At 55.6% G+C, this 17,737-nt stretch overlaps 1 protein-coding gene across 1 annotated transcript in view; it reads left to right on the forward strand.

Moving 5' to 3' along the window:
* Window positions 1-17,737, forward strand: part of GLIS1 (GLIS family zinc finger 1) — an 87,806-nt gene that overhangs the window by 39,362 nt on the left and 30,707 nt on the right. The gene's annotated exons all lie outside the window — the stretch shown is intronic.

Raw genomic sequence — 17,737 nt, forward strand, 5'->3', positions numbered from 1 at the left:
ACTGACTAGGAGGCTGCGGGAACCAGAGAAGAGGGCCTGGGACGGAGACTGGAAAGGTCTTGCAGGGCTGGGTCACACAGCGCCTCAAACACACAGAGTGGGTGGGACATCATCTTAGAGCTCTGTGGAGGGGTGATATCATCAGTTTTCAAAAGATTGTTTTGAGAGTGACAGAGCAGTGATTTAACCATGGGGGATGGTGCTCAGCATGGGTCATTAAGCTACCCTCACTACACTGGACACTTTGAATGTGTCCTCCGGCCCCACTGCCCCGCCCACGTGCTGTGGCACTTCCTGAGCCCAGGCTCCCGCCACATTATTGACACATTATGTGCCTCTGACAGTGTGCCCCTGTGCCTGGCAAGCACTGCTCGTTGGAGGGCCCTGTCCCCCATCATCCGCAGCACGGTTCCCAATCTAATTAGTGGTTCCATCCTGCTTTGATTGGGGCTCTCCGAAAGACATTTGATTGGCAGTGACTGGAGTCAAACATAAGCTTGTGCAGAAGGGCGGATTATTTACGTGTTTTCTGCTGTTCTGTTTAACCATGACTCCGGAGGGGCATATGGAACAGATAAGAGATTATTTAGAAATCAGAAATTTGCAGGAGACTGGAAAAAACTGGATAAAAACCATTTAGGCACCATAACGTGCTTCATTTGAAAAAGATATATATTTACCTAGTCTGTCTGATTTTACAGGAAGTGAATTAGGAGAGGCATTCAGAAACGTAATTGGAGTGACAAGATATTTCATGGTAGCTGCCGGTCGGTACCAGGCGCCCGTGCTATCTGCGCTGGGTCTGTTTCAAGGCACACCTGATGGGCTCAGAGGCTCCGTTCTTCTCCGGCCTGGCCTCAGCCACAGGGTTGGGTCCCTCTGCATCTGGACACCCCCTGCTGCCCCCACCCCTTTCCTTCACAACTCCCCAAGAGGCTTTCTGAACGCTTGCTCACCTCCTTACATCTAGTGGGTCACCAAGTGCTAATGGCCTGGCCTTCTAGACCTTTCTCTCAAGCCAGGCAGCTTGAGTCCGATGCCAATTGCAGCCCCTTTCCATGAGCACGTTACCAGTGCTCTGTGCTTCACTCTCTTCATCTGTGACACGGGCCGTGGTAATGCCCACCGCTGGAGCCGATCCGAGGACACCAGTGTGGCCAAACGGCTGTAGTTTGTTTCTGGCCCCGGCCCTGGCCCATGGGATCGCCCTGCGGGGAGGGAAGTGAGCGAGTGTGCTGGGCGCACAGCACGCTGAATCCCAGGCTGCTGGCTCTCAGGTGGTCACGCTGGCCGTGAGTGGTGGGTGAGCGGGCTCTGTGGCTTAGCATTCCCCTCCCAGGGCTGGGAGTAAATTCTGCTCCTCATTTTGACTGAGTGCTGCTCCCCGATGTGCCTGGTTTCCGAGCCGAGCCTTTTTGTTTCTCCGGCCTCTCTTGAAGCTCGACCCCCTAACCACAACCCCACAGCCCACATGCACATACACACTCGGCTGTGCCCTTCGGTCCATGCTCTGTGCTGCAGCCAGGGCGGCCATGCCTCGTCTCTTCGAACAGCCTTCGGAGCCACAGACAAGGTCTAGGGTACAGGATTTACAGAATCAGAGTGGCCCAGGAGACTGTCTTCTCCCAGCACACTGGTTTGTAGGGCAGGGAGTGACTTAGTCACCTGAAGGGAGAGGAGGGGTGGCCAGGCTTTAGATCTGAGAGTCCCTGTGGAACTTTCTGGAACATGCCAGCTCTGCAGGTTGCTGAGCCTAGAGAAGTCACCCAGTGGGCAGCACTTAGGTCTGCCCAGGAGAGACAGCTTCAGGATCCTGGGAACTGCCCAGTCCTTCTCAGATCCCCGGGTCCTCTGCCCTTCTTGTGAGGTCTTATCCATTCTCCACCCCAGAGAATGTCTCTTTCTTGTCCGTGATAGAGCCTGAGAGGACGACAGTGTCCTTCATTGGTGGCTTCAGCAGGACCAGAAGGGATGTCAGGGGTGGGGACCCCTTCCGAACCCCCAAGGCAGTGGCTCTCAGGGGAGTGTCCCTCGGCTTCTCAGAGGTGGCAGTTGGGGCCTGGTGACAGGTCAGAATTGGTGGGGCTTGTATCACTGCCTCCCTGATGTGACCCCTCCCCATCTATACCCACACTCTTCACCCAGCAGCCCTGTTGCCCACGGGCTCAAACCTGAGTCCAAATCGGCATCGGAAGTGGAAATATGCCTGAACTAACAAGCTGCTTGAGGAGAACTGTGGTGCCAGACTTGAGTCAAGTCCTGGCTCCTCCTCAGATTTGCTCTGTGACCTCGGGCAGGTTACTTCACCTCTCAGAGCTTTGGTTCTCTGCTTTTACAAGCTAACATATGTAAATGGCGTGGCCCTACTGCCTGCCTCTACCTCAGTTATCCAGACGTCACCCCACAGTGCTGTGGTGGGGTTGGTGGGGTCCTCTGGACACCCAAAGACAGGGCTTGGGTGCAAGTCCCACTCACTGGGTGATTGTTCTAGCTCTTGGTGCCTCCGTTTACCCATCTGTCAAAAGGACATTGCATGACTGCCTTCCCTTCCTTGTTTTGGGGTTGCTCAGACAGGATTTCAAATGTGAAAGCCACAGGGCTGTGGTAAGACGAGGTGTTCGGGAGCGCATGGTAGAGTCTTGCGGTCGAGTCTCTGGTCTTGTGGACAGAGGAGGACATTCTTTGCTCCGAGAAGTGGCCCTGGCAAGGGATCCTGGAGGCAGACTTTGGAGAGGTCCAGTGTCCTCTTTTCTGGTTAGGGACACCCAGGGAAGCTGTCGAGGTGGACACTGCTCTGTCTTAGTGGGCCCTGTCTCCCAAAACATTGGCCAGACCTTGCTCTGGCCAGCAAAACAGGTCCCCCACCGCTCTGGACCCCTCTGGCTGTCTTCCTCCTTGCCCATTCTGCTCTAGCCATGCTGGCCTCCTTGCTCTGCCTCCTTTCCTGCCTCAGGGCCTTAGCGTTGGCTATGCCCCCTCCCTGGGATTCTTCGTTCCTAGCGCTGTGTGTGTGCCTGGCATCTCCTCATCCTTGAGGTCTTAGTTCAGAGGCCACCTCTTCAGAGAGGCTTTCCCTGACCATCTCTTCCCTACCCCAGCACTCCCATCGTATCACAAGGCCAAGTACTTTTGCTCATAACACTTACATGGTCTGACGGTGTCTTACTTGTGTGCTTATTTGGTTGGTCTCTGCAGCACCCCAGTAGCACGTGAGCTGGCCAAGGACAGAGGCCATACAGCGTCTCGTTCACCCCTGCGTCACCAGCAGCTGACAGGGTACCCAGCATCTTGTAGGCACTAAACGTTAGATGGATGACGGGTGGGTGAGGGTGTAGATGGAGGGGTCATGGTTGGATGGAGAGGTGGTAGCTAGATAGGAAAGGCTGCCTCAGGTGGGGGCGCCATCTCAGTGGGTGTGTAAGCCAAGGGAATGGTCCCTGGTGAGGAGGCCGTGGAGTGGATTCCTGTCCTGGGGAGGGTCGGATGAGGTCACCCCGCAAATCCGTGCAGCCCTGGCTGTGCTTTCCTGGTGTCCTCTAGCTATGAAGCACAGCCTGTGTTCACCGAGACTTCCGGGGCTGGGATCTACCGCGCGCCTGGCCAGCCACTGTGGGCCACTAGGTAGGGCGAGTGTCGTAGAGGCAGAGAAGGTTGGTGGTCTCCCTACTTGGGCCGTGGAATCAGCTCAGATACCCGCTCTGTGTTGCACTGGCTGAGTCCTGCTGCTAGTTGAGGACTTGAGCATGTTACTTATTACCTGTGAGCTCAGTGTTGCTGTATGTGAAATGGGAATAACACCAGTACCCACCTCCAGGGTGTACTCGTCCATTGGTTCCAAAGGCCCGATTAGATAAATGGGAGCTTCCCTCTTTTTTGTCACTGACGTGGTCCATCTCGGCCTGCCCAACTCCCTCCTCCAGGGTTGATGATAAAACTAAAAATAGAAGTCTCGTAGAGATAGTCTCACATGGGGCCGCGGCCCTGGTGCCGCCAGATCCTCCTCCGGGCCCTCTGCCTCCGAGTGGGAAGCCGTCCCTGGGAATGAGCCGAGCCTGCAGAAGAGATGAGGGATTGCGGGGGGAATGTTTCTATTAGGCCCCGGGAATGTTTGCTTTTCTTCTCCAAGAGCTGGTTGTGGTCATGTAAATCACCCTGGAGGAAAATCAGAGGGTCCCCAAACGCATCTGTTGGTTTTTATATTAAAAAAAGAAAGAAAGAACGAAAGACAAAGACAACAATCTTTGTGGTTGGCTTAAAAGTATTTTAATCATCAATGAACAAGGGCAGAATAAACCCCCGGAGCAGGCAGGAATGTGGCCAGGGGACCTGAGGATGGAGGCCCGGTGGGGGCCGCCCGTCCCCTGCCACCTGGGCTCTGCGTGCAGAGCTGGCCCATGCATGTATTTGTGCACAGGCTCACAGGGACCTGCCCGTCCCGTTACCGTGGGGGCACAATCTCCACCCAGACAAGTGTAAGGTTGGGGTGTGCAGTGAGGCCTGGGGAGCCAGAAAGGGAGAGCCCGGGGGGTTCCTTCTTTGGGCATGGGCAGGTGGAGTGGGCAGGTGGTCTGGGAAATTGCGTATGTGTGTGATTCACTCTATGTGGGTGTGTGTTAAGCGTTGCAGGAATTAGGAGAGAGTGGATATGCGCGTTTGTGTGATTAGATCTGTGTGGGTATGGGGGGTTGTTTGCAGTAGGACTGGAACGTGTATGGTTTCGGGGTGTATGTTTGGGACTGTGATGGGGTGTGGAGTTTGGTGTAGGTGGGGGCGTTATGCAGTTAAGTATGTTACATTGGGGGTGTGGTTGGGGAGTAGATGGTGAAAAGAGACATATGCCCATTGCACACCCCATGTACCCCTACATATCCACACCCTCGGCACCGCAGGCAGACGCACACCAGCGTACGCTCACGTGGCACACTCAGGCACACTCCTCCAGTGCACGTGCACCAGTGTGCCTGTGGTTGGGTTGGATGAGTTCGAGTTTGGGTTTGGGAGGTGTCGTGCGCTCGTGGTACGCGCTTATATTGGGGGAGAGTAGTTTGAGAGTGTGGTTGAGCGTTCGGGTGTGCACTGGGTGTGTCAGATCCGGTGTTGATTCTATGTTGGGTGTGCGTGTGTGCTCACGGCATGCGTGTTTGAGAATCTGTTTTCGGCATGGACGTGTGTATCGGGTGTGGGAATGTATGTTGATGTTGGGTGTGTGTGTGTAACTAGGCGTGTGGTGGGATGTCAGAGTGTCCCGGGTGTGTGCGCGTGCGTTGAGTGTAGGGGTGCTGGGGTAGAGCTTGCACTGGCTGGGACACATGCGTCTGCTGGCCCAGCCCAGCTCTGATTTGAACCCAGGAGCTTGGAGCCCCCACTCCTTCTTCGTCGAGTGGAGGACCGTGTGAGGTATTGGAGCTGGGAAAGGTTCTTGGAGATGGGCAGAGCCTGGAGTGAAGAAGAGCGCACTGGTGCCCAAGGACATTCCAGGCCGAGGGGCCAGGAGGTAGGAGGCCATGCAGTGCGTCCAGTGAAGGCAGAGGGCGTGGAGAGTGGAGTGCGAGGTGAGGGTGGGCAGAAGGAAGTGGTGCTTGGGCCACAGCACGGGGACTCTGAATGTCAGGCCCACAGCAGAGACATGATTCCATGGGCAGAGGGAGGAAGAGAGGTCACAGATGGGAGAGGCCCTCGGAGGGGCAGGATTGCCCGCAGCGCAGTGGGGTCCCTGAGAAAGGCAGCCCCTTCCCGAGGCTTCCGCCGGCCTCCCGGGCTCTGCCCTGTCTGCAGCAGAGGGACTGACCTGGCACCCTGCCAGCACCCAGCGGTAGGGCAGAGACAGATGGAGACATGGGACGGGAGGGAAGGGGAAGTGGCTAAGGCCTGCGTGTCTCCCACCGTCTGTGAGAGGCCTGCACCCTGGGCCCGGGTGCTGAGTATGGATGGGCCCCCGCAGTGTCTGAGCGCCGCCTCATGACATCCCCAGGCTGCACTGCAACCCAAGAGGCGGGTGTTTTGAATTTCTCTGTACGAATGTGATATAATCCTATGCTAGAGATTTTGCAAAACCAAAAAGAGGGCACAGTGACTCGGGAGCACCACCGTGCCGTGTTTCGTTCGGGCCCGTTGCCATCTGCGGATGGCAAAGCGCACAACGCAGTGTCTGACCCACAGCACGCACTCCACGAGGGGCGGCTTTGGTTCATTGCTGGCATCTTAGAGGGAGAAGCCCTCACGTTGGATGAAGTAGTCACCTCCCCGAGCCTGTGTGATGATGGTGAAGAATCAGCATGGGTAGACTTGGCATTATGGCTTGGGGGCTTCCTGATGACGGGGCACATGGCGGCCAGCAGTTTTCATGGCAGTATTGTAGTCAGTTATGGGGAGGGTGGCGCAGTTTACTGCGGTCTCCCGGCACTGTGGGGTCTAGGTTGTCCCTGATCTTCCACTGCTCCAATTTCACAACAAGAGTATTTCATTAACTATCTTCTTGCATAAAGCTTGTCTGATCTCCAGCCTGGGTGGGCGCCCAGAACCCAGATGTCAGGGACAGTTGGAACCTGGCACAGTGTGAGTCTGCGTTCACCCTACACACAGTCCCATCGAATCCTCCAACCCCCGGGGGCAAGACTCTCTCCTGTCTGGGCTCGCTGTTCCCCCAGCACTACCACCCACCTCCCTCGGGCTCAGGCCTTCCACAGAGAAAGGCCACGGGTGCTCACTTGCTAATGTGCTAATGGGCTAGCTTCCCTCTGGCATTGACGGCTCAAAACCTCATCATCTATGATTTGCAGTGAGCTGATTCCCGAGCAGTAGTCTGGCATCTCCGGGGAGAAAACCCCTTTTCCACCCAGTCTGAGCCTGCATGGCTGTGAGGACACAGAATCCTTCCTCAATGAAATCGAACCCAGGTCTCCCGAGGGTGGCAAAGGAGACAGAAAATCTCATGAGATGGGCTCCGCCTGGTCCCCTGCCAGGAGCATCACGTCTGCTCTGACGGGTCTCTTGCCACCGCTGCCCCGTGTCAGCCCCAGGAGGCACCACGACCTTCCCTTAATGCCCCAGAGCCTCCACTGTGCCACTTCCTAGATGGGTGCCCTGAGTAGGGGACTGCTCTGTGACTCTGTTTACTCATCTGTGATATGGGGATGATGGCAGTGACAGCAAAAATAATCATACCTGCTTCAGGGGCTGTTGTGGGGAGTAAAATACTCCTGATGTGTAAAGCTTTTGCACCAGGGCTCAGCACAGAGTAAGCACTCGGTACCTGTTAGGTGGTGTCCTTTTAGCTTGAAAATGACTTTACCTTTGCAATCACATTTCTGATAAGGAACTTGTCCCCAGAACATATTAAGAACTTTTATGACTCAATAATAAAAAAGATAAATAACCCAATTTAAAAGTGGGCAAAAGGGGCGCCTGGGTGGCTTAGTCAGTTAAGCGTCTGCCTTCGGCTCAGGTCATGATCCCAGGGTCCTGGGATCGAGTCCTGCGTTGGTCTCCACTCTCAGCAGGGAGCCTGCTTCTCCCTCTGCCCCTCCACCCTTTCCCTCTTCTCCCTGCTCGTGCATTCTCAAATACATAAAATCTTCTAAAAAAAAAATTAAAAAATAAAATAAATAAAAAATAAACGTGGGCAAAGGATTTGAATAGACATTTCTCCAAAGAAAACATACACAAAGGGGCACCTGGGTGGCTCAGCCGTTCAGTGTCCGCCTTCAGCTCAGGTCATGATGCCAGGGTCCTGGGGTCAAACCCTGCATTGGGCTCCCTGCTCAGCGGGAAGCCTGCTTCTCCCACTCCCCCTGCTTGTGTTCCCTCTCTCGCTGCCTCTCTCTGTCAAATAAGTAAATAAAATCTAAGAAAAAAAAAGAAGAAGAAGAAGACATACACAAAGCCAAAAGCACAGGAAAAGTTGCTCAACATCATTCGCCATCAGGGAAATGCAAATCGGAACCATAATGAGATACACTTCACACCCACTAGGATGGCTACAATAAAAAAGATGGGTAATAACAAGTGTTGGCAAGGATGTGGAGACATTGGAGCCCTCGCACACTGATGATAGGAATGTAAAATGCTACAACTGCTTTGGAAAGTTGTCTGGCAGTTCCCCAAACAGTTCAGTATAGTTACCAGGTGATGTAGCAAGGCCGCTCCCAGGCATATACCCCAAACAGATGAAAACCTATGTCTATATAAAATGTTGTCCATGAACGTTCATAGCAGCATGATTCGTAAGAGACAAAAGATGGAAACAAAGTAAATGTTCGTCAACTAATGAATGGACAAATAAAACGTGGTCTCTCTGCGCAATGGAACGTTCTTTGGCCATAAAAAGGAATGCAGTGTTCATCTGTGCTACAGCATAGATGAAATTTGGAATCATTATGCTCAGTGAAAGAAGCCAGTCACACTAGGTGCGCATGCCAGCGCCAGAAGGGACCCGTGGGATCATCTTTAGCCCCCTCCCCTTTATTTTTACAACTGGGTAAACTGAGGCCCAGAGAGGGGAGGTACTACCATAGAAAAGAGGAAGTACTTTGGAGTCTGACAGATTTGCATTCAGGTCTTAGCCTGGACTCCTGGGGTGGCTTTGGGCAAAAGTCGTCTTTAAAATGTGGAGTTGTTGGGACACCTGGCTGGCTCAGTAGCACATAAGACTCTGAATCTTGGGGTTGTGAGTTCAAGCCCCATGCTGGCCATGGAGCCTACTTAAAATAAAATGTAGAGTTGTTGAGAAGGCCAAGTGAGCAGACCCATGGTCTAGGTAGAGCTTGGCGACTAGGGGGGGCGGGGAGGCTTATCCCGTGTTTGGCAGAAACTTCCCCTGTGCAAAGAAGCAACAAGGGAGGCAGGCCAGTGAGGGGGTGTTGGAGAAGCAGGAGGATTCTGTCCTTGAGTTTTTAAAAATAAATATTTGTAGAAGTTTTATATGCTTGTTGCAGAAAACGTGGAAAACGCAATAGCGTAGATTTATAAGAAAATAAAAGTCCTCCTTGCTGCCCCTTCACACGGAAAGACTCTCAAGCTGGACTTCTTTGGGCTGCTCCTGGCTCCTTGACCAAAATAGAAATGGACTTTATGAACCATGTTTCTAATGAGAATTTACCACCATTCTGCTCTGGTAATCCCTGGCAGCCCAGGCTTGGCTCGGCGTGAAGGGAGAGGCAGGGAAATAGAGTTTGTCAGACCTGGTCTGCGCCAAGTTCACCAAGTTTGTGTTCCAGAATGTGCAGTCATTCCAGAGATGATGAAAACCCACTGTGGTGCAGGCACTCAGGAAATACGTTTTAAAACAGGGCCCTTGCGGGTCCAGGCTTACGTGGGCTCTTGGTGACATTCTGGGGGCTAGGTATGTCAGGGGCATTTGGCCTGGGTCAGGGCCCGAGACGTGGAACATTTCAGAGATAAGTAACACCGTCCATACATCAAAGGCAGGAGCAGGCGGTGGAAAGTGGAGTAGAGCTCAGGACCCAGCAGTCAAGAGCTAGCTCTGCGAGGATGCAGGAGGAGATGGCCCTCCTGCCTTTTCTGTGGGTGCGAGGAGAGTGCCCTTGAGGCCAAAGGTCAGGGAGCACTGGGCTGGGAGTCTGAGGACCTGGCTCCCACTCTTGGTATCACCACTGACTTAATGGGCAGCCCTGAGCCAGTCTCTTCTCTTTCCCCAGCCCCAGTCTCCTCAACTGTAAAATGGGGGCAGACTTCTTTCCCTAACACGCCTTCCAACTCAGACCTTCTGTGCTTCTAAAAGAACCTTCCTTCTTACCCAAGGATGGGAACAGACAAGGGTGACTAACCCAAACTGAGCACATTGTCCCAGTCCACAAACGTGCTCTGAGTCCAAGCTGTGTGTCCTGGCCATTGCTGAGCTGCATAGTGAAAGGCCAGTTCGTGGGACCAGCATCATCCCCTGTCTGACTCACACCCCCAGCTGGCAGCAGGAAAGGACACAGAAGCCAACAGTTAAAATCCCAAGTCCTAGGGGCTATGATGAGGGAAGGACAGGGCTTTGGGACCCCAGAGGAGCCTCACCTTAATCATGGGGGAATCAAGGAAGGCTCCCTGGAAGAGGTGGCATATGAGCTGAAGCTTGGAGAAGGAGCAGGATTTTGCCAGGTCAAGGGCAGGAGAAGGGCACTCTGGGTAGAAAGTGACGGGAGCAGAGGCATAGGCTTCCTGGAGTGTGACACCCATCATTGGCATATTGTATTGCTGGGTGGAGCCCTGTCCCAACCCCAGAGATGGTGGTCCCTGCCATCTCTTATCTCATTGGGCCCTTACAATAAACCCACCAGGAAGGCATGTTAATTCTTTTCAGAAAACAATTCTGGACCAGCGAGGCTAAGCAAGATGTCTAAGGACACAAGGCAGTATGCGGCAGAGCTGGGACTTGAACCTTGGTCTGCCTGACCCAAACCCCACACCCTATCCAGCTGGCTCAGAAGTGTGTCCTCGGACATTGGGCGGAGGCTGTAGAGATGGGTGCAGGAGCAGTCACTCCTCCCTCGTGCTCTGCGCTCTTGGCCGCTGGTGGGAGGTGAGCTGCAGCCTCGCGCTCCCCCGTCCAGGCTTGTGGCTCGGATTTGCCTGTGTGTCCTCTGCCCCAGGAGGGAGGCCGTCTGTCACCACTATTTAATTAAACTGGCCACTCCGTCTCCAGAGACTCTTCAGGCGTCACTGGCCTCCACATGCGTGCCAGCTCGGTGATATCACCCTGTGAGGCGGCATCTGTGCCCCTCGGGGCATCGTCGGGGTGGGCCTTGGGTTTCCTGGTGCGGACACACAGCTCTCATTGCCGTGGGCTTCACCCCCAGTCGTTTTGGAAGTTGGTCACATCCATGCCTTCCGTGATCCTCAGATCCCCTCTAGAGGTCATCATGTGGTCCCCATATATTCATGTGGAAGGCAACTGAGTTCAGAGGGAAGTCCTTTCCCCACGTCACAGAGGACAAGAGCAAATGTCACATCCAGACGTGACTCAGATCGCTGGCTCCACCTCGAGGATGGGAGCATTCTCAAGTCCTGTTCCCCAGGACAGCTCACCCAAAGCCACGTGCAGAACCGAGCAGAAACCTAGTTCTGCAGCCTCAGTCTGTCCGAGAGAGGATCACACTGCCTACTGTGGGTTTTTCTTTAAACTCCAACAGAACACAGCAGTATAAAATACAAAGTAAAAAAATGTGACGTATCAAGAAGTAGAAAACAGACAGTGAGTACAAACAAAAAAGTTACTCCTAACTACCACTTAGTAACACCCACTGTCTAGCATTTTAGAGTATTTTTCCAGATTTCCTCTGCATATACGATAATTATACTCTGCTAGGACAGAATCATACTGCATTTGCTGTTTGGTAACTTGCTCTTTTCACTACATTGTATTTGGGATGTCCGGTTATGTGCACTCAGCGAGTGAGCGAGGAAGGAGCGAACGGCTAGTGAATGACTAAGTGAGCGTCTGTCTCGTGTCATCGGACAAGTCAGGCTTTGGGAACTGCGCTCAGATGGCCTTCGCGGAGTGGGAAGACTCTGACTCCGCTCTGCCATGGACTCCCCACCCTCCGTCGCCTTGGACCTCAGTTTCTCCATCTGCACAGGGGGTCGCAGGTGGTGATGCTGACTCTGCACAGCCCTGGGAGGGGGGGCACCCTATACTCTCATTACCATCCCCGTAACGCTGGCGGACGCTGAATCCCAGAGAGCCTAGATGGTTTGTGCCGATCACAGAGTTGGAGGGGAGATACGACTTGAACTCAGGCCTGGGTGACGCCAGAGCACCCCGTACCCCAGGATGAGCATGTCGGAGCAGAAGGCGCCTGCCCTAAGAATCCAAGGGGACCAGAGCTGGGGCAGGCAGGCAGGGAAGCCTTGTCAGCCCTGCCCTCTCTGCTCTGCCTCAATGTCCCTATCTGTAACACAAGGACCTCCAAAGGCCAGCCAGTCCTAACATTGAGTCTTGGGTTCCTACACAGCCTGGCCTAGCCACCCTGCCTTTACCCGAGGGCCAGAGTGGACCCAGAGAGGAAGCTGGCCCAGGACCTGCCCCAAAGCCCACAGCTTCTGCAGAGGAGCCACTGTTGGAGCTTAAGCCGATGCCTGAGGGAATTCCAGACTAAGGGAACAGCATATGCAAAAGCTCCGAAAGTACAGGAAGTTCCGAAAGCCCAAGTAGTCTGTAGCTGGAGCCTAGGGAGGAACGGGGAGCTTGGGGAGCCTGTCACAGCTGGAAGGCCTGCAGATTCAGTTGCTGGAAGGCGAGAAACACCAGGCCTGAGGGCCTTGGGTTGTATGCTGAAGGCAGCAGGGAGCCATCACTGGGTTTTGAGCAGTGGCAAAGACAGGCTTGCCATCTAGGAATCTGACTGCAGGGTAGGTGATAGATTTGGGCGCAGTGGCCAGGGTGGAGGCAGGGAGGGGCCGGTGAGGAGAGAGGCCACATCCCTGGCCCTTCCATGGAGATCGAGCAATTGAAAGGCCTCACCTGGGCCCCCTGGGCCCCCTGGCCCTCCCAGGCTCCCAGCTTGCTTGCCCCAGGGCAGGTCGTTGGGCCGGGCCCCAGTGTAAGGCAGAGATTTATATTCTGTAAATTATCGGTGCCCAAGTCATAGCTGTGCAGCTCAGCACAATGGCATCCTTCTCTTTTTGTCCTCCTTCATTTTAGAAGCCAAAGCTAAATGTTTTAATTTTACATTATTCCTGACATAATGCTAATGAGTTCCAGGCGTCCCCCTGAGTCGGGCTCAACTCTGCAGAGCCAGGCTTCTGGGAGGGGCCCTGCTCCCCGGAACGCCCCTCCTGCCACCCCCTTGGTTCTCAGCCAAGTGCCTTGCGGCACGTTTCTCCGTAAGGACCCCTTCTTGTTTTATCCTACGGTTGCACTTTTTTTCAGTTTCTTTGGTCTTCTTTCGCGTGGTAGCCACAGGGGGCTCCCCCTGAAAGCCGGACAGCCCGCCTGGCCCAGCAGAAGCCACACATCCCCTTCAGACCTCTGGGGCATCCCAGGCACAGGTGAGGGGTGGGACACCTCCCCCAGACTCTTCCAGAGTTTTCCAGCACTACCAGGCTAAAGAGCGGGGGAATTCGGGTTTTAAGGGAAATAACGCTCTCGGGGAAGCTGAAAGACAGTGTGGTGACTGTTACTGCTAGCATTGTTATGTCCTGGCGATGTGAAACATCGAATTCTTTGCTTTTTGTCCTTTCTTTCCCACGGCCTAGTGTTTCCTAACCAATCTGCTTTTTGTTGAATGCAGTGTAAGAACAGGGCCAAGGGCTTTGGCATCAGCCACCCCTGCGTTCAGTCCCGATGCCGCTCCTTTACTCCGTGGGTGCCCTGAGCCCAGGCTCTCTGGGACCTTCTGTCTCCTTCTCTGTGAAAGACGGTCATGTGGCACCTTGTGTCCAGGGTGGCCTGCAGGTCAAAGAAGGCAGTGCACAGAAAGGGTGCACGGCTGACTTATTTATGTCCGGTTCTAACATGAAGTCCACAAACCCCAGTGAGGGAGAAAGAAATGCAGTGTGGACATTTTCCATGAACTCCCTTCCCAGTCTGAGCATCTGCATGCTGGCAGTTCAAGAGTACTGCCATCTTTTCTCTTGGTTGTATCTAAGTTCCCGGGTGGGGGGCTTACACTGAACCAAAGGGTCCTCGGGGCCTTTCTCATGCTGGCACCTTATGAGCCTTCCAGTGTCCCGCCCCATCTTTGGCCGGAGTCTGCCTGTGTCCCATCCATCTGGAAGGCTGCCTCAGGGCCAGCTCAGACTCAGTTTCCCCTGTGGTGCTGTGCTTGGTACCTCCTGAGGCATCAGGAGCCCTGCCCGTGGGGGCCTGGGCCCTGCCTGGGAAGAGCCCTGCTTCAGGTCACACAAGCTTAGCTGGGGGTGCTGTGGGCACACCCAGGGCGTGGCCCCAGGGGTGAAGGGGCAAAACTCAGACCCTCCCAATTTTAGGGACCACAGCCATGTACACATGTCTTGCTTCCCCTCCAATGTCCCTGTCCGAGCAGGAGCACTGTCTCAGGAGTGGGGCCACGGGAAGCTTTGCTCTTTCTCCTGACAAAACCTCTCCTGGTCTCTACTAATTAGGGGTCTCCCCGCCCTCAAGGCTCAGTTGTTTGTTGCTTGGGCTCTTCATTCATTAACAGATATTTACAAAAGCCCTCTCTGTGCCAGGCCCTGCGTTGGGCACTTTTAGATGGGTTTGTGGCAGAAAGATCGTTTGAAATCTTAACTGTGCGTGATTCATCTCTGTCTCCAGAGATCTTTCCATTCGGCCCTGAGGCGTGGGACATTGAAACCCAAAAGCCAGAAGCTCATTCCTGTCTGCTCTGCTTTCTGCTAACTTATCTCCTCCCTGAGGCACCTGAGTAGAAGCATAATGCTATTCCACACATACCCATTGGACAGATGAGAACTGAGGCCCAGCAGGGAAAGGGACTTTCCCTGGATACCTGGCCCAGGGGGCTGCCCTGTGGCTGACCGGCTGGGTGCCCGGCTTATTATAGCTAGATGTCACTGTGCACGGTGGGGCAGTTGGGGCCAGGGAGCAGGGGTACTGGCAGCAGTCCCAGCTGCGGAGGAGAGACCCCAGAGTAGGCTTCGGAGTCCCAGGCCTGCCTCTCCCAGGGTTACTGTGATGCTGGTGGGACCAGGGAAAAGAGGTGTTCTGAACACTGAAACATTTGGCCCTCAGAAAGATTTGCTATGTCTCTTCTTAACTTCTTATCCCCTCTGGGGATTGGATTTCATTTGGGTTTTTTGTTTGTGTTTGTTTGGGTAACTTGTTCCTATTGGTAACTGACCTTCCTTCACCAGCTCGAGTGTGAGTGTGAGACTGTCCCCTTTCCTTCCATCCACCATGAATCCAGGCACTGGGTTAGATCGGTGGTAGGAGGATGTGACATGGGCCCACTTGGCCCCATTCAGGGTGTGGCCCTAAGTTGTCTGCGTGGGGTCAGCCCACCTTGGCACCCCTCAGGTGGTCAGTGGCGGGTGGCTAGCTGGGGGAGTGGGGAGTGGTCATGGTGCTGAAGCAGGTCAGCCCGGCCTGTTGATACCACCGGGCCTCAGGCAGCCATTCCCCCCAGTGTAGAGCCGGTAGCTTCAGGAGCCATCTTGCACCCTCCAAGCAGCCCTGATGGACGCAGAGTTGCCTGGCTTGGTTCCTGAACATCGGGAACAGGTCACTCCCTTCCTCCCTGGTAGGGTTCCTCCTAACACCGAGCACACCCTTCGTGACTCCCCCACCGACCTCCATGGTCCCTACTACCCTACCAGGGCTCTGGCCCAACCCTGCCCCTGCCCGTCACAGGCCTGGTTCTAAACGCTGCCCCCTCAGAGTGGGGGGCCCACAGCCTCATAGGACATCCTGTGGGATCCAAATCCCAGGGGCACACAGGGCAGGTCGCTCACAGCCACCCACGACCTCAGATGGGAACCTCGCATGTTGGACATTTGTAATGATTCCCATGAGGCATTCTTTCAGGAGTGGGTGGGATGTCTGGGGTCGCTTTCCACCCCAAGCCGTCTGAGAATGCTGGGTATCACACAGCCCCTACGACCTGGTGCGCGTTCACCCCCGTCGCCACGCCGGTCCTGGGCAGGTGGCCTTGGGGTGATTAGGCCCAGGGGAAGCAAGTGACTGGTCTAAGGTTACATAGCAACCGGTGACAGAGCCAGGGCTGGCATCGGGTCTTCAGCGCTGATGTTTTCCCATATGGACGTGTCCCTGCTATTCCTGCTTGGAATTTGGGAGAGGTGCCAAAAGGGGGACTGCCATTTACCGAGCACCCTCCTGTACCCAGTGGCAGGAGCATGCCGTCCTCATGCTCATGACTGGCGTCTGAGGCCAGGGTGTCTCCCCATTTTACGGTGGGAACACAGAGCCTCCCAGGGGCCAGGAGGAGGAGGAACCAGACCTGAGCCCCAACTGTGCCGGTGGTGGGGAAACATCCCGCCCAGGCCAGGGGCGAGCTTATCTGAGGGGAGGGGACGTTGAAGCTGGTGGTGGATAGGACCCTTTTGTTCATCGTGGTCCGTCTCCCTCCTCCTCCCAAAGCAGCCCTGGCCAGCCTCGCCGCCGCTCGTGCAGTCACTGCCCCCAACGACAGAGGTGTCTCCTCCGGAAGGGGACCGGGCACTCCTGCCTGGCAGTTGGCTGTGGAGATGGGGTGGGCTGCCATGTGGCTCTCCCGCCCCTGCCTGCCTGCCTCCCCTGCGGGGGGCGAGTTCCTAGAGGCCAGGCCGGGCAGCCGGCACTGTCCCAGGGCGTGTGCCGTGTCTGCACCAAGGGTGAGCGGTGAGCGGTGGGCAGGCCGGGCATCAGCACCATGATGGCAGCCGGGCAGAACTCGGTCCCTGGCCCTCGGAGGAGGGCAGAACCAGGGAGAATGAGGGAAGGACTGGGGAGAGGAGCGGACGCAAGGCTTAAGCCAAGCCTTAGAAGACAGGGAGGAGTAGACAGGCAAATGGAGGGACCTGGTGCCCAGAGGCCATGGCACAGACACAGGCCTGGAGGCGGGCAGGTGTGGCTTGTGGCTGAGCAGGGGAGGAGGGAGCATTGGGCTAGAGGTCAGCATGGCCGGAGGCTGTTCTTGGCCTGGCCTTGGGGTTCTCTAAGGCCACGTGTGCCCTCCCCAAAGCCGACCCGTTCCGCGGCCGTGGGAAAGTCAGGAGGTACCGTGGGCCCCTGAGAGCTGCCTAGAGCCGTGGAGAGAGGGGTGTGGGAGGGTACCCAGGTCTGGCTGGGTCGGGTCTTGCGATGGTGTGAGGGCACGTCTTTATCCACCGACCTCTTGGAAGCTGTTTCTGGATATTGTCTCTGGGTGAGTGTCTTCTCCCCGTGCGCACACACTGTTCCGAGCACACGCTGTGTTGTGCGTGGGGCTGTTGGTCAGTGAGTCTGGGGTGCGGGGAGTTTGTGTGTTTGAGCCCGTGTGGGGTCTGGAGCTCGGGGGTCCTCGTGTATAGGTGTGAACGTGTCCAAGCTGGCCTCTGTGTCTCTGTGACTTGGGTCCTATCAGCGTGAGCGCGTGTTTAAATCAGGGCCCTGTGGTGTTGTCCTGGGCTTCTGTGTCTGTGACACAGGGCTTGGTTGGGAGGGGAGGTGTCAGGTAGTGTGTGCGTGCGTCTGCGTCTCCAGGTCTGCGGCTGGGGGCTCGGTGCGTGTATGGGGCAGCCATCCCATGCCATCCACTTTCTGCTGGGCACTGGCCCCTAGCAGAGCCGCTCTTTGCACCCCCAGTGATGCCCAGCCTCCGCTCGGCCCCCCTGCGTCCTTGGCAAGCAGACTCTGTGCCCCTTTGCTCCTCCTCATCTGGGGGCTCCACACACCCGTGGAGGGGTGGCCTAGCTCTCTTGGCCTTTGCTCACTGGTAGTAAGAACCTGCTTCTTGCCCAGAGACTTTCTGCTGGAGAAATCCCAGCCAGGAGCCCTCGGCGCAGCCCGGGTGAGGAAGGGACAAGGGGTCTGCAGCCCTCGTCCAGCCTTGGAATTCTCCCAAGGGCAGGTACAACCTGACTGGCTCTTTGGGGGCGGGGGGGAGGGCTGTGGTCCCTCTGGCCCACTGTCCCTTTGCCTTCTGTGTGCCACAGCACCTCCCCCCCCGCCCCCGCCCGCCAGCCTCCCTGGAAGGTTATGGAGCTGCAGAGAGCCGAGCAGGTATGAAGAGACCCCCACGCTGGCCTGGGATCTTGCTCATGGCTGCCCAAGACACTAGTGTGGCCCGGGGCACGGAGCTCGGGCACTGGAGGCAAA

The sequence above is a fragment of the Ursus maritimus genome, unplaced genomic scaffold (genome assembly GCF_017311325.1).
Source record: "Ursus maritimus isolate PB19 unplaced genomic scaffold, ASM1731132v1 scaffold_12, whole genome shotgun sequence".
NCBI classification, from domain to species: Eukaryota; Metazoa; Chordata; class Mammalia; order Carnivora; family Ursidae; genus Ursus; species Ursus maritimus.